The sequence below is a fragment of the Musca autumnalis genome, unplaced genomic scaffold (genome assembly GCF_047663935.1).
Source record: "Musca autumnalis isolate F117 unplaced genomic scaffold, ASM4766393v1 scaffold_5, whole genome shotgun sequence".
NCBI lineage: Eukaryota > Metazoa > Arthropoda > Insecta > Diptera > Muscidae > Musca > Musca autumnalis.
In genome coordinates this window covers 133,892,364-133,903,387 of record NW_027412088.1, presented here as the reverse complement: position 1 = coordinate 133,903,387, position 11,024 = coordinate 133,892,364, and positions in this window count along the sequence as shown.

The window sequence follows — 11,024 nt, the reverse complement described above, 5'->3', positions numbered from 1 at the left end:
CCCAAAATGGTCGATCCATAAGTTATGCTACATTAAGGTTAGGTTTAGGATGCGTAACTGCCGTGCTGGCAGCTACTCCACTCGGAGACCTTGTGGTCCATTGTGATCATCCTGACTGTTGAAGTGTGTGTGTTGTGGTGATGATGATGATGTTACTGTGATTCGATGAGGTGTATGGTTGGGTATTGATTTGAAGATGGAGAGTGCGGCTATGTGTAATTGTTGAAGAGATGTATCGGCTATGGATTTGATGGATGATGGATGGTGTTGAAAAGAGTGAGATTTGTAGACTTAGGACGAGATTTTAAATGCAGCTATATGCTGATGTGTTAGAGCAGATGGTGCTGATATGTAGTGGAAGGTGTGATATGTTTCTTGTTGTGGGCGAGGCTGTATGGTGTTGCGTGACTGCAGATCATGGTGATGTGTGTCTGATGAGTATATGGTGATTTGTGCATACGGTGATGATGTTTTGAATGGTGCTGTGTACTTGAGAAAATTTGGATGCGACTGTATGGTTGTGTGCACATACAAATGATGATGTATGGTAGAAGTGTGATGTGTTGATGGTAATATTCTAGATGTTGGCTGTAAGCCTGCAGATGGTGGTGCAAGGTTGTTGGCGATGTTATAGTGAGCTATGTGGGAGGAGATGGTGGATTAAGCTGGAGAGATTAAGGAGGAAAGGAGAAAGTAATGAGACAAAAGAGAAAAAATAAGAGGAATGAGTAAATGTAAGGGAAAGTAAACAGATTGTTTTAAGAAGAGAGAGAGAGAGAGAGGTTATTATTCTGACCCGCCCCAGAGCCACTTTAGACTCTTGCAGTAAGTCACCAGGATAGTAGGGTCAATAGAGGAAAAGTAAGATATAGAGTCAATCACATGTACACCAAATAGTCTATCGGGTATGTGATGAAAACCGAATCGACTCGATTTGCAGAATCGAAATGGTATATAATCGGAGTGCCGTTGATGATATATATAGTTTTGCTTCGCAAACGCATCTTATTTGAATAATATTTTAAAGTCCATTTTCAATTTCATTAAAATATTCACCAACATTTAGAGATATACGATTTCGATTTATGGCAAAACGAGTCAAATCGTTTTCCATCACATACCTGTATGTCTTTTGACCATAAGTCTAGGGCATCTACACAAAAGGTGCTCGATTGTCTCCGTTTCCTCCTCATCCTCGCATAACCTACAGTACTCAATGTTGTTATTATCCCACTTACATGTCAAAGATATTATTCTACAGTGGCCAGTTATGACCCCTGTAGCTATTCTGATTTTCGACTTGCAAAGTGAGAGAAGGGACGCAGTTCTACGCCCTGAGATTGCCGGCCAAATTGACTTCGACACCTTGCAACCAGGTGCGTTTTGCCAAATTCGTACGGTTTTCTCTGCATAGAACTGGCTGAGTTTGCCGAGGAAGTAGCAGAGCGGTGGCCTGACATAGTCCTCTACCGTAAGGTTAGAGGACTGGGAACCACGCCTTGCTAATTCGTCAACAATCTCGTTTCCTTCAACATTGCAGTGTCCAGGCACCCAACAAAGGTTAACGCTTAAATTACATGTTTTTAAGGTGGACCTACAATTTTGAACGATCCTAGATTTGATAGTATATGACCCAAGCACCTTAAGGGCAGCCTGACTATCTACGTAGACTGTGACTGTCCTACCTACTTGATCCGTCAGTCCTACTACCAATTCTAAAGGCCTGCGTACATAAGCTGCTCTGCCTGATTGCCTTGCTTTCCTGCTTCATTTTTGACATAATAAAAATAAAAGAATAAAGAAGGCCGAGGAAATTTCGAACTGGGTTGCCCTTTTCCTTTTTATTCTTTTATCAGAAGTAAGCAAGGTAAGCAGGCAAGGCAGCTTATGTACGCAGGCCTTAAGGCCTTCAATACTGCGAAGACTTCCGCTTGAAAAACACTGCAATTTGTATTAAGCTTATATGAACGCCTAATGTTCAGCTCCTCACAGTACACCCCCGCTCCAGTACCTTCAGCCATCTTTGAACCATCAGTAAAGATGGAGAGGCTATCGGGTAGTGGCCTGCCATGCTCCCATTCACTTCTGTCAGGGATAGAGACCTTCGCTGAGTCGACATCCAGCGAAGGCGAAATGTAGTCAGTTACACTCCCTACGTCACTGAGTCCGATCAGACCGCTAAGCTGGTGTAAAATACTAGCATGTCCAGACCCAGAGGATCGCCAGAGATTAAGCTCCTTGAGCCTCAAGGCACTACGGGATGCTAGATACTGAACAGAAATGTCCAGAGGCTGGATGTTCAGTATTGCACTCAGTGCTGCTTGAGGGTGCTCCTCACTGCTCCTGTAATAAGAACTGAAGCAGATCTTTGCACAGTAGCTAACCTGGACAAATTGGACTTGCTGTTCAGGGCCTGCCACCAAACAAGACACCCATAGGTCAAAATGGGGCATACCACTGTCAAGAACAACCAGTGTATGACATGTGGTCTCAGACCCCAGCTCCTACCTATTGAGTTCTTGCAAGAATAGAGTGCAACTAGACCCCTCTTAATGTAATGTAATGTAGCGCTGTTTCTGTTGATTTCCCTTTAGTATAAGCGTGTTGTGATTCGCTAATGAGGTCTCGTCTGAAGAAAGTTCTAATTTCTAAGTCTAACAACCTTTCCAAAGTCTTTAAGAGAAAGGAGGAAAGACTAATCGGCCTATAGTCCTTCGGCAGTGAGTGACTTGGTTTCCCAGCTTTGGGAATATAGGTCACTGTTACCTCTTTCCACAGTGCCGGTATGTGCGATAGTAGTAAACAAGCCCTAAAAATCTTCTGAAGAATGGTTGTCAAAACAGTCGGTGCGTTCTGAAGCATCGCTGGATTGATTCCATCAGGTCCAGGAGACTTATATGGCTGAAAAGTACTAATCGCCCATGAGATTTTGTGGTAGCTTATTAATCTATTGACAAGAGCCACCTCCCCCGGAGTGCGGGTCCTGCTTTTGTTCACGCAAGGTGTACTCGAGCTGGCATCCTCACTTCCAGGGAAATGTGTTCCTGTCAACAGATCTAAAGTCTCTAGAGCGGAGTTAGTCCAGGTACCGTCATCCCGTTTGATGCTCCCAAAGGGTTTAGGGTCCTTCGAGATCACCTTACGGAATCTCGCTGCTGCATTAACCCCCTCTATGGATTCACTAAAGCTTTTCCACGAGTCTCTTTTAGCTTTCCTGATTTCACTTTTATACCGATTGAAACTCTCTCTGTAGAGGTTCCAATCGGTATCAGATTTGGTGCTCTTAGTTTTATTAAAAGCTTTCCTGCTATTTTTCCTAAGCTTTGCTAGCTCGTTGTTTCGCCAGACTGGTTGAGTTGTCCTACCAGGATAAGATAATGGGCAAGACTTCTCATAACAACCCTGAAGGACTCGCGTGAGGTCTGCAACTTGGCCATCTATTTCCTCCGTTGTGCGTGGTTCAGGGAACTCACACAACCTCGAGGAAACGAGGGAGTTGTAGTTTTCCCAGTTTGCCCTCCTTGGATTCCTATGAGGCGGTTGCCTTTTACTTCCATGGTGGACTTGAAAGTGTATCGCTCTGTGATCTGAAAAAGAGCACTCCTCCGATACTCTCCAGTCCACTATGGCTGTATCTTCCATATTTGTAAGGGTGAGATCAATAACCTCCTCCCTTACCCTATTATGGAAGGTGGCAGTGTTACCCCTATTATATACTCGTAGATTATTAGCTAAAATAAAATCGAATATGGACTCACCTCTCGCATTGGTGTCTCTGCTTCCCCAGTGGAAGTGATGAGCATTTGCATCACAGCTCATCACTAACCTGCATCTGCCCGTCGTCTCCTCCACTAGTTTGCGCACTAGTCCGCTTGGTGGGTCGGGTGCCTCATACGGCATGTAGACCGAGGCCAGAACTACCTACCGGCAACTTCGTCTAGCCTCACTACAGTCGTATCACCATCACTGTAATTGTAGAGTTGAATAAGGTTTAGACCAGGGTTTAAAAGCCAGCATCTAAAACATTAGCATTAGTTGTACACTTCAACTGCTACACAATATTCACACACACGGCTAAATAAGCAACCGAACGCATATTTATTTTTGTACATTTTTGCTTATTTCGTTTTTTACGTCTAATCTTTTTTTCGTTAGGCATAATCGACAACCACGCTACATATTTAGCAGTCGGCTGAACATTCGTCGCAGCGAATTAGCCACAGAGTGTGTTTTTGTGATTAGAGTTGCCAACGCAGTAATAAAAAAGATGTCATTTAATGTCATAATGCTCCCATCATATGGTAGAACCTAAAGAATACTAATTATTATTGTTTAAAATTAAAAAATGTATTTTGAACGGCTTCACCAAAAATTCACATGTCCTTTGAACGAAAAAGTGGAATTAATTATATCGTGATTTTTAATACACTGGTAACCCTGTGGGCCTATTCTGTAACTTTTTAACGACAGTCGATATTGTTATTTTTTCGAGAAACTCATTTTAACAACAAAATTAACAACCTTTGTATTCTGTAAACAACTTTTAACAACATTTGTTAAAAATGTCGTTATGAAAACAACACAAAAATAGTAGTTGTTAAAAAATCGAGAAAATTTTTCAATATTGGATTTGCCTTTGGTTTGTGTGTATCATGATACAATGAATAGGTAGCAGCAACGGCGAAAATTACAACAACGTAACTTTTCTGGTAACATAATACGTCAAATTTTGTAAACAAGGCGAATAAAATTGGATTCGCCCTGACACTTTAATTTTACGGCAAATTTGATTAATTAATCAAAACAAAGAAATGTTTATAATTTTGAAAATTGTGAGGCATTTTATTAAATTGATTTTTAGTCCTATATCGTGGAAATATAAAAAACTACAACCATATACCACTGAGGCGGTCCATGTGTCTGCGGGAAACACAATCAAAATAATTGTGTGTGTTTGCATGTTTAAATGCAGAATACGTATGGTTTTTGGGATCCAGCTTTTTTTATCAAATGTTTGTTCAATGACTAGATGAAATTTGGCTGCAAATTTATCAGATATTAGTTGAATTATCTATGTTGTCATTTTATGTTCCTTAAGGTATATTGATGAATCTGTCCAGGAAGTAATTTCGTTTTAGATGATGATGATTTCTTTACAGCAGCGATTGTTGAAGCTTGATAAAAGGACCGATCCGATGCTGATGTTTTCTTTCATACATATAAAAACCAAAAATGCTGTTCCCAGTGGTCAATGTTGTTTAAGAAAGTATACGTTGGATATTAAATATATTTTGTTATCAGGCGAAAGTCACACTGATACATTTCCCCTTCGAGTCTTATAGGTTTAAGGACACGCAACTGCTTTGATGGCAGCCTCACTTGCCATCACAGCAGGTGAGCGTTGAAATATCTATAAATATATGGGAAAATTACAAATTAAAATTACAAAAAATCAAATATTTTTATTCTAGAAAGTTAGCTTTTATTACCCAAAAATACCCAAAAACATCTTAAAATGCTTCTTGCATAGTGTCATCTAAAATTGATTGCATTCTAGCTGCACCATGTCCTTGTAAAAATCATGACTTCTTTCACGTAAAAAGACATAGCCACTTGCACTTATGATTCACCTACTTTTTTGGCTACAAACAAAGATGCAGTCTGATATTTCTTGCACCCATGATTATCTTTTTGGATACAAACATTTTGCTGAGTAATTAAAATACCATAAAATAAATTGTTTCTTGTGTTTTTAAGAATTTTATTTGCAAAAAAGTTATTATAAATGTAAACATTGTTAAAATGTGAAAATTTTATGAAATGGATTCAAATCGGACATTGTCAAAATGTGAAGAACGGAATGCATTTTTCATGACTCTGCGTACTGCGTACACTACTTCACATAGAACAACTTCAAATAAATTTTGCTGGGATGTATTAGCCAGAAGTGTTTAGCTTACATTGCAAGAATAATCATAATATTAAAAACCACTGTTTGGAAACTAAAATGTTAATCTTTATATTATAAATTTAACTTATTATTAGACATGCGTATTAAGGGACAATATCAAAAATACCCCGGACAGGAAGTATGTACATACTCTAGAAAAAATATATATATTTGTAATACGGGCCACGAGATCAACATACTACGAATTATTTTGAATTTTTGTTTAGGAGGAATGGACCGATATGGTCCATCTTCGACTGAAACTAAGTTCAGCTTGAAGGAAATATTACAAGATCCAAAGTTTAAACAAAACCGGTGCATCCATTACAGAACTACGGCTCGCTACATCCGGGCAGACGGACGGAAACATATTTTCATCGTATGAAAGTACATATATCCCCGTTAGCCGGTATCAAAATAAATATGGCAATAAAAAATAGCGAATGCTTTACCAGGTTTTCATCTAATGTTTGTAAATAATTAAGGCATCATATCGTCACCATAAATGTCCGAAGACGTACATATATCCACAAAAAATAACTATCCTATTCACGGATCCCAAAACCAATCATTTTCGCGGTTTTGATAGATAATACTTCAACTACTCGCCCTCATAAGATTGATATTCTATAAAACCATTATTAATTTTATAAGGTTTTTTTGCTTCTCCTGTAAAACTTTGTTTTTGTTGGTTACGTCTTCGGGTATTTATGGTGACGATATGTTTTTGTACCAATGTGCAATTATGTCGAAACATTTTTATTTTCGCTGAGTTTAGGGTTAAATAAATTGAAACTATTAATTTTTATATTTTAATAATAAAAATAATAATAATAATGTTTCACATCTGCAAGAGTCTACTAATGTTTCTATTTTTTGCGATAACATAATCGTGGTTAAAAATAGTAGCTTCTTGCAGGTTCTGGAAATGCATAATAAGCACATTTAACTTATAACATTACAAATAAGGTAAAAATTAATAAGTAAAAACATACAGTAAATAATTACTAAAATACAGGATATTTCATTAAAATTAGAGGAATTAAAGAGGATGAAGTATATGGGATTGTCGTTTTAAGACCAAATATGTTCAAATTGGAGAGGGAATCGGCAGTTAAGTGCAGACCTGAAATAGGGAAATAAAATTGTTAATGTAATAATATTATGAAGAAATAGCGAAAATTACCTTTAAACGTTGCTTATAATTTTATTTTTACTAATTTTTTGTTGGCCATTATACGTTCTTTCGCTTTTTTGACTTTTAAGCGGTTATAAATTTCGGGTCGAAGTGATCGGCACAAATTTTCGATTTGGGATTCAAACTAAATCCACAAATTGAACTCCATTCCGACCTCTTCTTTTCGTCCCTGGGCACACTAAAGAATGTTACATTTCCTTTAACATCTTTCTTTTTGCACAGAATGCACACTCTCATTTTGTTCTTGTTTTCACACTTTATCACAGAAACAGAAAACTCGTTTTTACAATTCTTCTATTGAGTTTGATTGTTTTTTATTATTTTTTATTTTTTGAAGTTTCAGTTATGTATCTACAGGGCGAATTCAAATTACAACAATTGTTTTGACATATTATGTTACCAATCAGCTGGGCTGATGCTGCTACCTATTTATTGTATCATGGTGTGTATGTTTTGTTTATGAATACATTCAAAATTGAAAGCTTTTGAAAGTTTATAGACAATTTGTCTACATTTTTACAGAATAGCACAATCGTTACTGCAAACAATTTTTAGTGTCGACAACGTTGTCGATCCGACGATTGTTAAAAAGTTACAGAATAGGCCTACTGATCTCAAAAACAATTGTTTGCTGAAAACATGGCTAAGCCGTTGAAACTTTGTTGCTTATTCTCTTTTCTGATATGTGTTGATCATGTGTGCTGCAAAATATGAGTATGCGTCTCCCATGCTTTTTTATTACAGCAACAATATCGAATAGCATCAGCATCCCTAGCAATATTTTTGTGAAATTTTGTTGCTACATGTTGCCGTTGTTCCTTGTTGCTAAACATATTTCGAAGAAATTTTAGCAGGCAAAGCTGCAAATATTCGGTGCTTTTGCTTATATGGCGTTAGCATTTTAAACCCTGGTTTAGACTTTTTCTACCTACAATACAGGTTCTTACCTTGTCTCCATTATTCGTATAGAATAATGAGAAATGCTTATTGTTTAGTCCAGAAACCCCATTTTTATATAAATAGGGTTCCTGGACCAAAGCAATATCTACTGCAGAGTCTGTGAGCGAGAGAAGGAGTTCAGCAGCCGCAGCCTTACAGTGATGCAGATTGATCTGCAGCACACGAAGGCCATGCTGCTAAACTACCTTACTGCGGCCTCGAGAGTCGGAACCGAAGTCCTCCAGACCCGAAGAACAGCACTGCCCCACAGTCTATGATGTAGTCCGCACTCTCACCATCTATGGTGAATCGCATCACCATGCCGTCTCTCTCCTTAAAATGCTCGAGGAGCCTCCAGCCGTCAACAGAAAGACCCCGGTTCTGCTTCCTCAGCATCTTGACTACTTCCCCTGCATCAGAGTCAGGAGGAGGCACCCACGTTGTGGCTACAATCCTTCTGGGTATGTCATCAACAGGGACAGCAGCCAGCCTGCAGCCGTCCCAGAGGTCACCAGCACCCTCTATTAACTGGATGAGGAAGTCTCTCGACTCCTCATCCTGGCAATAGAGGATTCTGATTCCCCTTTGGATAACCGCCCTGCCGAAGCCGGTATTACTGGCGTCTACCTCATCGGAGGTGATGGCCTTCCTGAGAAGGCGTTCCACTGCGATCCAGTGCATGTCGCTGATCCTCCCATCTAGATCAGCCTTATTGACGATCGCCACTCGGAGATTCTCCGGGGCGATCACCCCTTCTAGGCTCGCTGGCTTCGGTGTCCTGTCATTTGAAGACCGCGGGGGCATCAGACCTGGGTTAGCTTTACTGGCCTTCCCCGGTTGAGCCCCTACTGTCTTCATATGACCGGTCGCCTGTGAGTGTGGGTCCATTTGATTGGTCGGTCGACGATCCACCACCCTCTTGGCAACAGGATGCGGATCCTCAGAGGACCTGACCCTCTTAACGCATTCCTGCGCAGATGTTCTTGAGTATCCGCTCTGCTTAGAGGTCGATGGTCCATCTCCCGCCACCATCCCATGGCCTTTCACAGTGCCAGCACCGCCCTTCACATCAGAAGAGTGAGGTCTAGTAGGTGACGATGGCTTTACAGTGGTTTGTTGCCCAGTCCTCTGCACAGTCGCCCCTACTAGATCTGCACCTTTCTTTACCCCGGTAGGTTCGATGGCAGCCACCGACGAGACAGTCGACATAGGCGGTACCTTTGGCGGCTGTCTAGCTTGTGGCTGCAACCTTCCCTGCGCCAACTTCGAAACGGAAGGGATCACACCAGTGTTTCCCTTGCGTTCCGTCGTCTTCGGGGCCAGTGGAGCCAACCTGATCGATCCTACCGCGGTCGTCGAAGACGTCCGCAAAGGGCTCGAGCAGTTTGACAGCACCGGAATTGCATTTTTCCCTGTAGAGGTTGCACTTGTCTCAGCCGCTTATCTGGAGACTGCAGCCTCGACAGGGGTCGGAATTTTGTCAATTGGCAAGAAGATCTTTTCAATGTGAGGGTATTTCCGTTCGAAACGCCTCACAAATCGGATCTTCAGGCCAATTTCCCTAAATTCCGACTGGGTCACCTCGGAGGGGTCTTTGCCAATAAACCTCTGACAGTAGAAAATAGATTTACGATAGTTGTATCTATCTTTCTTCTGCGGAGATCTATTGGCTTTGGTTGAGGGAGACATGGGGGAGGCCGTCGTCGTATCCTCCTCCACCAAGGCATCCTGCCTGTTTAGGGGGGGTTTGTCGGAACCGACCGACACTTCAGCACCTGAGGGAGCCGGATCCCCGACCGTAAGGTTGGAGCTCTCCAGTGCACGAGAGAGAGTAGCGGTGGATTATTGAGATGGGATAATTGTAACATCATCCTCCCAACTCTCCCAGTCCCATGGAGGGGGGCTCTCCTGACTTAGTCGGAGACTATCGCTATCCCTCAGGAGCTCGAGCAATTCCCTGCTCTGCTTGTTTATGGCGTCGCTAACACTGTCCAGTGTCGTTCTATTAACGTCCCTGCCCAGGGATTGGGTATTCGCACGAGGTGCAACATTGTCCGGGTGCATAGCAATGGTCGATGATGAGGGTGAATCGGAATTGGGTTTTTTGTTTGAGTATTTAATTGTTTATCCATAAGTAGATGATGAGTGGGGGAACTGAGGACAGACATGGCATAGCCCTCCACTACCATGACTAGGGCGCTAACTACTCGCTGAGGTGCTCAGGTATCAGCGAGGCTCCGTTCGAATACAGTTGGTACCCTAACTGCAAACCTTGGGAACACCGATGAGCACAAGGTCGCGTAACACCCCGGTGTTAGGGGATCTCACAATTACTTTGGTAGGAGATCGCTACCAAATATATGTCACTCAATCCGGAGATACACTTTGAATTCCAGTGCGTGACAGAGAGTGGATAACCTTTGGTCGATCACAGCCTCCCAGTTCAACACTACAAGAAGTTAAATGAGAAGATTGTGACGTCTAGCCCCCGCATCGCTTCAAGATTGTTATTCCTGTTGTAACAACAGGAATTTGTTCCCATGGGAAAAAAGTATTGTATTCTCAATCTTGAAATGTGGGAGAAACTCGTGTATTTTTATGGGAAAAAATCTCCTTAGCATAAAATGTTCAAGAAATTTAATATTTAAAAAAAAAAGTAGCTCAAGATATCACATAAATGACAAAATTATTGCAACTACAGTATAATCTCGATAATCCGGACACCACATGTTTTGGCGGTGTCCAGATTATCGAATTGTCCGGATTACCGATTAAAAACAAAAACATATAATTTTGTATGTTTAAATCATTAATAGTGAGTGGACTTTCACTGGATAATAACCTGACATATAAAGTAAACAAATTCAAAGTAAGCAAATAATATGGGTTACAACCGTTTTAAGACCGGAAGGCGCTTCCCTGGCTGCAACATTTACG